Raw genomic sequence first — 12,246 nt, forward strand, 5'->3', positions numbered from 1 at the left:
GGCTCCAGTTCATGAGAGATTTATTTTGCTGCTATGCTATTTCAAAAATTGGGGGGTGGGGTGCCTAGTAAGATGACTCAACCACTAAGAGGCCCGGCTCCTCCTGCAGAGGATTAGAGTTCAGTCCCCAGCACCCAAGTCAGGTGGCTCACAACTGCCTGTAACTTGTGTTCCAGGGCATATAATCTCTTCTGGGCTTTTAGCATTTCCACATACATGTCATATACATGCACATGTGAACACACATGCACTTTTTAAAAATAAATCTTTTAAAAAGTGAAAAGAGCTTGTCTGGAGCTGCATGTCTGCTCCTGGCCATCCTGTGGTCACACAGATAGGCCTGTTTCACACACTTCCTTAGGAGACTTCTGAGCTCATTGTTCCAACCCCAGAGGTGACTTTCTGCCTCTTCTGCTGGATCTCCTCAGTATTTGAAGCTGATCATTCCCAGCCAAAGCTTCTATAACTCTACTGGAAGAGATCCAGGCAGCAGCTGTCTGGGCGCCCACTCTTCTGCCTCTGCTGAGCATCTTGTTCAGAACATGAGCGCGCTCCAGCCATCTGTACCAACCATGCCATGCCCCTCTGCTAATCATGTCCCCTTGCCTGTGTGTCCTCATGCCTAAAGCCAGTGCATGTGTCTCTGCTCATCTGGAATAGAGAGAGAGTCCCAGCGTCCCTGTCCTTGGGATCTTGAGCCAGGCTCCTGAACAGACTCCACTTTATAGCACGGTGCCTCCAAGACCTCTAAACTCCTCCTACAGGATGGTCTCTGGGGTCCTGATTGTGTGGTGACTTCTCCAGTCTTTCCTGGGCTCCTGAAATTCTTCCCCTCCTGTCACTGGTCAGTCCCTGGGCTCCTGCCCCATGCCTCTTCCCTTATGTTTTGGTTTTACTTCACTAAAAAAGGAGTTTAGAGAAAAGGTTATCTCGGTCCACGTGGTTTGGGTCCATGATCTGTTATACTGGCACTGTTACTTCTGATCCAAAGGTAAGGAGGTCACAGGTCACAGTAGAAGCACCCAGCAGAGGAAAACTGCTCCTCTCATGACCTGAAAGCAAAAGAGGAAGAGGAAGAAACCAGGGCTGTGTATTCTGTTTGAGACACATCCCCAGTGACCTCAACACCTCCCCCTAGACCTCTCAACCTCCACCCTAAGAACACGACACTGGAGGCCGAGCCTTGAATAGGTGGGCCTTGAATAAGTCTAGATCTAGCTACAGTGTGCTCCTTTTTACGCCACAGTCTGTCCTTGGCTGTCATAAAATCTAACATAACTGATCTCCTTTTTCTATGCTTCCCAAAATTGCTCTCTCATCAAATAATAATTTACTGACGGCCATCTGCACATCCTGACCCCTCATCCACTTCACTGCAGTGCCTCCTCCCTTGCCTTTTTACAGCAACTCCTTAGAAGTAGCCCATCCCACTCTGCATATGTGCATTTACATGTATGTGTATGCATGACCATGGGGAGGTTGGTTGGGGAGGGGGTGTACAGAGGCCACAAGTTGATGTCAGATATCTTCCTTGATTTCTTTCAACCAAAAGTATTGAGACAGAGCTTCTTATCTGAATCCGGAGCTCCTAGATTGGGCAGTTGAGCCGTCAGCCTGCTCTAGGCACCCTTGTCACTCTCTTCTGATCCCTGAGATCACAAACATGCCACTCCACCCGGCCATCATCTACTTAGGTACCAGTGAGCTGACCTCTGCTCTTTACACTAGTGTGGCAAGCACTTTTCCCACTGAGCCACCTCCCTGGCCCTGTAGCCTATTCCTGTCCATGAATAACAGCATAGTTTTGTGTTATGTACAGAACCCCGAAGCTTTAATCATTGATTGAGATGGTGATGATAATGTCACATTTATTTGCCAGAATATTCAATTAACTAAAACGTTTCTATCAATCATTCCTTAACTATTGCTTCCTGGAAAACCCTTGCACAATTACCTTAGACAAAGATTTCATTGATTAGATGATACCCAAAGAAGATAACCAAAGAAAACCTTTCTCTAGCTAGACACAAGGTAGAGAGCTGTTGTTTAGGATAGCATCCGGGGCTGACAGACAGGAAGAGAGCCAGGAGACTGGTCCCAGAAACCCTGATCGAAGGCCTGTCCTTTGTGCCTCTCAGCTGCATAGCCTGGCATGGCAGGGTAAGAAGGTTCCCAGAGTCACAACTTCTGATTTTCATGCCAGAGAAAACCCGCACTCTGTGCCAACAGTAGTAAAACAGACACATTCATAGTGCTCCACATTTTAAGGTGAAGAAGGTCTAGATAGATATGTGATCTTCACCGCCAGAAGCTGCAGAAATCTTAGCCACCATGGAGGTGGCTTGTCAAAGAAGAGGTTTATTAACAGTTCATCTGGTCCACCATAATTGATCTGCAGTGAATGTGGACATGTCATAGTCCGTCTATGGGAAATGGCTGCTGCCCCCTGAGAACCTGCATGTGGGTGAGACAAGTGGTCCAGGTCAGGATGCTGGCAGTCTCCATGGCTTCCACTCAGCATGCCTCTCTTTTGAGACAAGATCTTGTTCTGTAGCTTAAGCTGACCTTGGTTTCCAGTTCTCAATCCTCCTGCCTCAGCCTCTCCCAGTGCTGCGATTAAAGGTGTGTTCTTCCACTCACGTTTAAGCCTCAAAGTTCTTTTTGGATGGAAGAAAGTTAGTGAAAAGCTCAACAGCAGGTTGTTCTTAAAACAACAGCAGTGCTGTTCTTATCTCTGGGTATGGGATAGGGATTGGGGGCCAAACTCCCAACTGTGTACTACGTGCCAAATCTCAGAGTGGCTGCACCCCAAAACCCCACTCACAAGAGCATCACTTGCCACTGCAGCAAGGTCTATACGTGCACACACACACACACACACACACACACACACACACACACACACACGTGGATGAAAGTTTCCATTCCTAACTCTCCAGGGGTACATCAGAGAAGCACCTCTCTGGGAACACGGAGTTCCTTCAGGAAGAAGAATATGAGAACAGGGCTCCTGCCCATCAGGGTCCCAAGAAGCCCCTCCTGGATCCTTCCCACTTCAGTGCTTCTTCATAAAATAGGATCAAGGGGGAGGGGGAGGGGAGAGGGGATTTTCGGAGGGGAAACCAGGAGAGGGGATAACATTTGAAATGTAAATAAAGAAAATATCTAATAAAACTTTTTTTTAAAAAGATAGGATCACAGCTGTCTCTCATGGATGTTGTGAACATTAGAAGAAGCAAATAACTAACAAATTGTATGCTCATGAGAGGCAGTTCCTGATGGAGTCAGGTCAAATGTGGAAAACCCTTGGACTCCTGCCTGGGCTGCTGAAGGGGCACCTGGCATGGCGTCCAGCTCTGATATTTCTCATAAATTTCACTCATGATGTATATCTTTTCTTGGGTGTTTTGAAATATTGCTGGCTTGTTCTAGAAAGTTGTCTGAGAATTCTTCGAGTTGAAGTTGAACTCTTCCATGGGGACTTGCTCTTTTTAAATGACACCAACCTGCAGCCACTTTACACTGAGCATTCAGCCCAGCTTTCTGTGTCACACAGGCAGGATGGCTTTATCATTGTCTGTTGTATTCACTTGGGATAGGGTCTCTCACTAAATGTGGAGGCCACCAAGCTTCAGCGATCCTCCCATCTCCAACTGGCAAGCAACAGATTTATAAGTATGTACACAGCCACGCCCACCTCCACCCCTACTCCAACCTCTGCTTTAACATAGGTGATTGGGATTCAAACTTAAGTCCCCATGCACAGAAAGTTCTCCGACCCACTGAGTCATCTTTTTTTCTTCCTCCCAGCCTTTTCTCTTCTTTTTGATTCATTGAGACATAATGTTTGTGCATCTTTAAGAGGTACACTACAGAGCTTTGAAGGATGTATACGACATGTAATAAACAACATGTAATGAACAAAGCAGAGTAATAAACATTTTGTACTCTGCAAACATTAATTCCTGTTATGGGTTTGAAATGTCCTAATCTTTGATAAAAGCTGAAAAGACATTTGGCCTACAGAAGAGCTGTGTGGACAGAAGAAAGAAGAGGCATTAGCCATATTGCCCTGTCCAGACCAGGGTTTGAGTTGTAATTTACCTCCTTTAGGTACATGGAAGTACCCATCCGGGGAGAAGAACCTCGGATGTCACAACCAAGAGGCTTACATGGCATTTATCTTTTCCACTGGAGAACTTTCAATAACCGGTGTGTGCTCTGAGGACTAGGATGAACACACCAAACAGCACTGGCTTTCTTCAGCACTGTCTATGTTGAGCAGAAGGTAGTAGAATACACTGCAACCCAGCCAGACTATAAGCAACAAATCGGTAGTGAGCACACAGGTGTTCAGAGGAACAAACGAGAAGTATTTAAAAGAATGCTATTAGTGGAAATACTTCCTATGACTTTTGCAAAGAGGACTTTGATGAAATATAGATTTTTAATTTTTCTGATGTGATTGCCTGCTAGACTTAGAAGTACAGCATAACTCACTGTTAAGAAACCAACTCCTTCTAGAAAACTCTAATTCTGAAAGTAGCCTACTTGGATATATTGCTTCGTCGTGCTTTGCTTAGGAACCCTGTTACTGATCACTACTAAGTAGTGGGTTTTATAAAACTGTGGTATTTTATAGAAATGTGGAGAGAAGAGGGAGACAGGGAGGCTGGGAGAGGACGAGAAGATAATTTACAGAGTAAACTGGAACAATAACTTTAGTGGTCTTCATCCATCCCTGCGAACCAACAAATCATGTCCTGCAGGCAGAGCTGCTGCAAGGGAGCGTGGCCTCACTCTGTTCCTCTGGATGCAGTGGCAAGTGCTCGGACTGGTGCCACGTTATGCATTTGGAAAATGATTGCGTTATAAAACCCACTCCATGCTTCCCGCTGTCCCTACAAAGGAAACACTGAAGAACATTTGAACTGATTTAAATCTGAAGCCTTTCTCCAACTCAGATATCCCCCAGTTGAGTCTGCTACCTGCTCAAGCCAGCTCTGGTGAAGAGTGGAAAGGAATAATTTTTTCCATCCAATTATTATGTCAGAGCACTATGGAAACTTCGGGCTTTTTGAGAACCCCTTTCTAGAGAAGCATGGCTGACAAGATCCTCTGAACAAAACTGCTTCATCAACACCGAAAAGATCCCCTCATCCCTCGTTAGCTATATGTGCTCATTAGTGAGCTGGCCTTGAGGCTAAGGGATGCACAGGATCCTGCAGGCAGAGACAGACAGATCCTGGCAGGGGGTAGACGGACACCAGATCCCACTTGTGCCGAGACAGTGTAACTGAACTCTGGGAAGGTGAAGTTCCTCCAGGAGAGAAGATGAAGGTTGGTTTCTGGGGGAATCTAAAGAGATGACTCCCGGAAGGGTAGAGTCCTGCAACTGTGATGGATGGAATATGGAAAATAGCAGGAAGCACATGCCAGTGTGCACTGTGGACTGGAGAGATCAACCTCTGCCCTAGGAATATGCAAGTCTGAACCGCCCTGCCTGTGTGACACAGAAAGCGGGGCTGAGTGCTGTTTGAGGTGGCTATAGGTTGGTGCCATTTAGAAGCAACCAAGAGCTAATCCCCCATGGAGGACCTCAATGTTAACTCAAACAATCCTCACACAGATAACTTTCCAGGAAAAATCCAACAAACACTCAGGGGGAAAAAAGCATCATGAGTGACCATCAGAAATATCAGAACTACACACCCATGCCAGGTTCTTTAGGAATGGAAAAAGCCCATGTTAAAGGGAAGATAACAGAGCCAAGAGAAGACAGGAAGACAGACATGAGGAGACAGACATGAGGATCCCAGCACTGAGCTGGAGCTAAGAGGATCAGGAGCTGAAGGTCAGCTAGAGAGCAAATCTGAAGCCAACCTAGGCTACATGAGACCCTGTCAGCCACACAAAACAGAATACCTGAAACTGAACACAGTGATTCGAGCTGGCTGGCCTTTCATCCAAGTTAGATTGCAGCTGATAAGAAAAGGTAAATGGAAGGAGGGTAAGTCCACAGAATGAATTAATGAAGCCAGAAGATGGGCAGAGCATGAAGTAAGATCAGACAGTTTGAGACACAGGGGACTGTAATGAAGAGAATGGAGCAGAGGTGCCATTAAAAGACAAACTTTAGACATGTCAGAAGACTCGTACTTAGATGTGATAAATAAACATAATGAATTCCAGCCCAAGTGGTGGTAGGAGAAGACAGGAACATCTGTGTTTCTGTGGTACATGCATGTATGTATGTGGGTGTGTGCACTGGAGTGTGGAAGTCCTTCTTCAGACTCCCTCCATTTTATTTTTTGAGAAAGGCTTCGGTGCTAGTCAGCTTTGTCAACTTAATGCAGCCAGAGATGAGCAGGCTTTGTGGACTTAGAAGAATGTGTAAAATATAGGAAATACTGCCTGAGCATTGTGCTGAGTGGAAGTTGGTCTGGGTAGCTTTATTGCCCAGCAGTAGTGCTGGAGACTCCTCTGAAGACGGACTTTACCCATTCGCCTGGCTCTCTGTGTCAGATGTGATCTGCTCTCTCTTGTCCCGTCTCATACTTGTGTATCACCGGCTTCTGCTTCTCTCTGTGTTTGAATTCCAGAACGGTTGCCTTAAGCAACCATCACCTCTCAGACTCCTGTCCTGTCCTCCATAGGTCTATGCTAGCTTTAACAGCCAGTTTTCCAGGATGTGACTGATTGAAAGAAGGAAGTTAAGCTGAATCAAGACTTCCTAGGCCATATCTTCAAGTGCCATGACAACCAAAAGTTTCAAGGGACTGGGTGAGACAGAGAGGAGACTACCACACATGTTGTATATACAGAGCACATATAGGCAATGGTCTAAAAAAACCTAATTGCTTTAGGTTGGACGTTTCTACCAGGAATTTAGATGTGTGATTGCATGGTGACACCTTGCAAATTGGAGTTCCTATGTCAGCCTGGAAGACCAGTGTCCTCTCAGGAATAGAGAACTCAGGCCACCAGAGATTAGTACACACCCCTGTTTTTATTCAGGAGGCCAAATTTACAGTTTTTAGTGCTAATAAAAATAGTACTAATCATGGAAACACAGAATTAATCAATTCCACTGGCAAGAAGAAACCTGTGAAATGATTCAACATGCTATAGCAGGTATTTCTGCCTGAAGATCTGACTCCTCCAGGTCTGAACTCCTTATTCAGAGCCATGGGGATTTGCTACTGGATTTGCCCAAGGTAAATTTTTAATTTTTAATTCTTTCAGATTCAGACACATGATTTGCTTGCAACTGATTTCTTTTTTTTTTTTTCAATATAGATACTCATTTGATCCAGCATCAGTAATGGAAAAGCATTCTTGTTTGATTTGCGTGGTGTTGGCTTGCATATAAACTGAAAGGCTGCCTTGGGTCTGGCCGTGGACTTCCATTATGTTTCTTCTGTAGGCTTGTCTGTTTTTGTAGAAGAGACATAATAAAGTCACCATTATCATCCTTTAATTAGTGCTGACAAATACTAGGACAGGCTTTATGGCTTTTCTTAAACAGTATCATGACGATTTCTAGATATTGGAATTTCTGGTTAGATTTTAGAATCAGTTTTATGACGTATACCTCCCCACGTCCAACAGTCTGGTGAGGCTGGAACTTGCAGCACATTTATTTTACACATCAACTTGTGGAGATGTGACAGATCATAAATTAGCCCTCCATCTAAGATTAGTGTAGGCTGGTTTAAACTTCCTCTATTTAGTTCCATCTATCATAATTTTCTAAATAGAAGTCTTGCCATGTTTCTCATGATATGCAGTGCTAGATATTTGGTAATGTCCTTACAATTATTGATTTACTGTGTATGTGAAGAAAACTTTCAGGAGTTGGTGCTCTCTTCCACTGTGTGGGTTCTTGGCATTAAAGTCCCGTTGTCAGGCTTGGCAGCAAGTGCCCTTCCCCTCTGGCTACCTCACTAGCCTAATATCTGACAGGTTTCGATGCTACTACAGATTATATAATTAGGTTTTCATTTTAGATTCTTTTATACTGTTGCTAGTATTATATAGAAATACAAAATATTTTCCCTGTTCAGTCCTAGGAATCATCATACATGCAAGGCGAGTTCTTTACCAATGTGCTGTGCCCCAGCCTCCAAGGTATGTTTGAGGTACTCAGTGCATTTATGAATGGTAATAGATCATCAATTATTTTGAGTCTCCTGAACATAATGACAGTTTACTTTCTCACCTCTAATCTAATTTTTCATTTTCTTTCTGTATCGTGAGCCTCTATTTAATGTTCAAATAGTGGTGACCTTAGACATGTTTGTCTGAGTCTTGATCTCCAGCAGTGTGACTCCCAAGTGAATGCCTATGTATTTGTCCTTCTTTGGCAGTTTCTGAAAACCATTTCTTTCCTCAAGTACCCAGAACCTGTCAGAAGTTCCATTCTGTGGACTGGAGTCATAGTTCAGTGAGTAAAGTGCTTGCTATACAAGCGTGAGGCAGACCTGAGTTCAAGCACCCATGTGACGCCAGGTACGGTGGCACCCATTGATGCTGGGAGACAAGCAGATCCTTGGAGTCTGGCTAATCAATGCACTCCAGGGTCAGTAAGTGACCTCGTGTCAAAATACAAGGTGGAGAGTGAATAAGGAAGATACCTGAGGTATGCATGTGCACATACCACACACATGCACACACAAACACACACGCACCAGAAACAGAGATAGACAAAGAAAGACAGAAAGAGAGACAGAGAACAATTTTGTGTTTTAATTGTTTCTCATTTAGTTACATTTTGCCTGCTCAAGATTCAATAAATACAGATAAATTTGATGTCAATTTTTTTTGGACCTTTGAGTTATAGCTACATCAGTGAAAGCATTAGTCATCCACAGAAACTCAAATTTACTCAAGATTAGAAGAGAACTTCCTGAGCCCTGCAGGGTGATCTTTTACAATGCTATGGTTTTGTATTGCCATCTTTAAAAGTTTCAACAAACCTAAGGCATTTCTTAAGTTGCTATCATAGTCTCTAAACAGGTGCATTGATTTAATCAGGAATCCGTGTTTACTGATGCTGACAGTCCTTGCCCCAAGTTGGTTTTTGATCTACCAATAAAGATGCCAGTGGCCAATGGCTGGTGATAAAAAAAAAAAAAAGAGATGGGACTTCAGGTTGCTGCAGGTGAGGAGAGAGGAGAGGCCAGGGAGAGGAGATGGAGATACTTGGGAGAGATGTAACAGACTCAGAGCTGTAGGGGAGATCTTCCAAGCTATAGGCTGGAAAGGAAAGCGGCCCATGGCAGGGCAGCAAGACCAATGGGCTTCATGGAAGGTAACCAGGCAACTAAGTTGAGGACAGATTCAGAGGTGAGAAGAGCTCAGCCACAGAGCCAGTGAGACTGTTAAAAACGAGCTAATGTATGTGTGTCTTTCATCTGTGGATAAGAGGTAGCTCCTGGTGTGCCTCTGCAGCTTTCTGGGAACTCAAAGCTGAGTAGGTAAAACTCCCCACCACACTCCTGCTTTAGAGGCAGATGCATACACTTCAGCCACAGTTGTCCCATCAGACTGGCTGCTGCTGAGCTAACTGTTAGCCAGGGTGGACGATCATTTTACAAAGTTATTTTCTCTTTATTACTTATGGCCAGTTCACTCTATTAACTGTCCCTCCATCACACAGATTGACAGGTACTGGGTTGAAAAATGTGAAACAAAGATTTCAGAAGGCTCTGGAGTCCACCAGAGCCATTGTAATGGTCTTTAGACGCTATGTTTAGGAACAAACGCCTTTTAAAAATTATGCTTTAAAAACGGCCACAGGAGGGTTTTTTTTTCCTGTAATCATTCCTGTGGGCAAAAACTCCAATCAGACAGTCAGACAGTGTCTCCAACTGGAGGGCTGACTATATTTGTCAAAGTTGGTGTCTATCTAGATGATGTGGATCTTGTAGCCCACCAATATATTCTGAAATGTGGCTCAACAAGGAGAGCATATACTTAGGAATATGAACTTTTTAATCTCCAAGATATAAAACTTAAAGTTTATTATAAAGCACTCTATTGAAATGTGACAGTTTGCATATAAAATGTCCTTTTTTATACTCACATGCTGGACACTTTGTCCCCAGCTGGTGTCTCTGTACTAAGAAGTTATGAGACCTTTAGGAAGTAGAGCCTTGCTGGTGGCAGTGAGTCACTGGGGAGGGGGGGCGGAGCTTGGAGTTGTTCCACTTGCTTTCCTGTTGTGTGCCGTGAGGGAAGCAGTGAGCCCCACCATTATACCCCTAGCTCATGCTTGCAGGCCGCCAGCTTTCCCTTCTGTGCTGGACCAAATCCCTTTAAATGAGAAACAAGATCATCCTATTTCAAGTTGCCTTTTTGTTATTACAGGGAGAATGAGAAACGCCACCAATACAAATGTCTTTTAAAAGTCTGAAAGAAGAGAGTCTTCCAACACCCTTGTTTAGTGAATGTCAGTGTGCTATTTATCAACTGCTAAATTAGGGACTCATTTGTCCCTCTGTACTCTGCCATATAAAATTGTTTTAGAAAGGAAATTGATAAAAATCAAATGTGACTGAGTGACAAATGGATTCATTATAGTGAAAGTAGATACATGTCTGTATTTTAGAATATATAATTTAAGCCAAACACAACAGTGTGAAAATTAGCATTTGCTTTTTCCTCAACCCTGGGACATGGAACAATATTCTCAGGTCTTATTTCCCAGTTACAATAGCATGAATAGATACTGATGTAAACTATTATCTCAGCAACAATGCATATTACAACAAGTGATTATTTATTAGCAATAAAATGTCTCTCCAGGGCTTAATTTGGAGTGCCTGAAATGAAATAACAAAATCTCATCTTGGAAGTGATCCTCTGCATAGTTACTGTTTAGGGAAATTTTTATAGCTTCACAGCAGTTTATGACTCTTAATTGGATAGCTCTTTGAAATGAAGGCATATGGTGCAGTGCCAAGTGTTTGGAAAGCTCATGTGAATGAATGAATGAATGAATGAATGAATGAATGAATGAATGCAGCATCAGAGGACAGGCTCTGTGAATGAGTGGTAGGTGTCTGTCTGGAAGCGGAGATGGGAATCTCTTCTCCATGGCACTTGATTCTGTCTCTGCTGCTTCATAGCAGCTCCCACTCAAAGTCCTACAACTCTACATGCAGATGGAAATGTTGACTATGAACAGGTTAATCCACACAACTCTAGTCACTCATAATAAGGGTGTGGTCAACCATCAGCTCCGGAAAGACTGGATTGTGGAAATAAGGTACAAAACTAGGCTAACACAACACACAAGAGCAATTTGGCCTAGAAGATTCCCACACTGGGGCTAAATCGACTTCAAAGCAACAAAGAAGCTAGAGTCCTGCAAAGTCTTGTGACAGCATGGCGAGATTTTGTCCTGAAGACATTGGGGCAGGGAGGAGTGATATCCAGGAGTAAGGCAGGGATGAAGATCCGGAACTTGCGGGTCACAGGGTAAGTTGAAGTCAACTGCATTACCTCTCAGGAATGTCAGGCAGAGGGTGGCAGAGCCACATGGTTTCTACTGGCACTTTGAAGCTCCCAGACCTGCAATGAAGTTGGCTGTAGAACTGGGGATAGAACTGAGTCTCTAAGTGCTTATGAAATGGTCCACCGTGGGGCAAGAGAGCTGTAGGAACACATGATTTTAGGCCACCCGCCATACTGTGTCTCAGGGACTATGTTCTCTGGGACACTCTTTTTCCTACAGGTCTTAATTTAGGGCCTTGATCAAGTTCTAGAGGTAGCTTTGCCTTGAGTATCAGGGCTCAGTCACTGGTGCTCAGCATAACTGATGCAGAGACCCCGACATCCTCCTTTATATGGACCTGCATTTGTGCCCATGGTATACAGATAGCTCATGGTCCTGGATTTCTTTTTCTGAGTTTCCTTTGAATTTGCTGACTGAGAGCTGTGTAATGACTAAAGATGTCCGCGATTGAGACTAAAGTGTATGTCTATCCAGAGCCCTACCATGAATCTCCCTAATGGACCTGCTGGCTGGGGAGAGCCACTGGAGACTTCTGGCTTGGACTTCAAGCCAAAACTTTCTTCTATTATTCTGAACTCCAGGCTCTCAGTAGATTGCTTAAGTGTTTGGAAATCTGCTGAGGCAGCAGTTGGCCTTTCTCAGCCTCGAATTCACCACACTGCAACAGGCTACCACCTCCCCTGTCTCCCAGACTTGGGCCCTTAGGACCACCCAGGAAGCTGAAC

The 12,246-nt window shown here is 44.1% G+C and overlaps 1 long non-coding RNA gene across 1 annotated transcript in view; it reads right to left on the minus strand.

The window, feature by feature from the left end:
• Positions 1-1,855: 1,855 nt before the first annotated feature.
• The window catches only part of LOC110333015, a 92,037-nt gene continuing 81,646 nt past the window's right edge, over positions 1,856-12,246 (minus strand). Inside the window, exon 7 of the long non-coding RNA XR_002381055.1 lies at positions 1,856-2,454. This is a non-coding gene — a long non-coding RNA (uncharacterized LOC110333015). The remainder of the gene's footprint in view (positions 2,455-12,246) is intronic.

This window comes from Mus pahari, chromosome 15, assembly GCF_900095145.1.
Source record: "Mus pahari chromosome 15, PAHARI_EIJ_v1.1, whole genome shotgun sequence".
Classification (NCBI taxonomy): domain Eukaryota; kingdom Metazoa; phylum Chordata; class Mammalia; order Rodentia; family Muridae; genus Mus; species Mus pahari.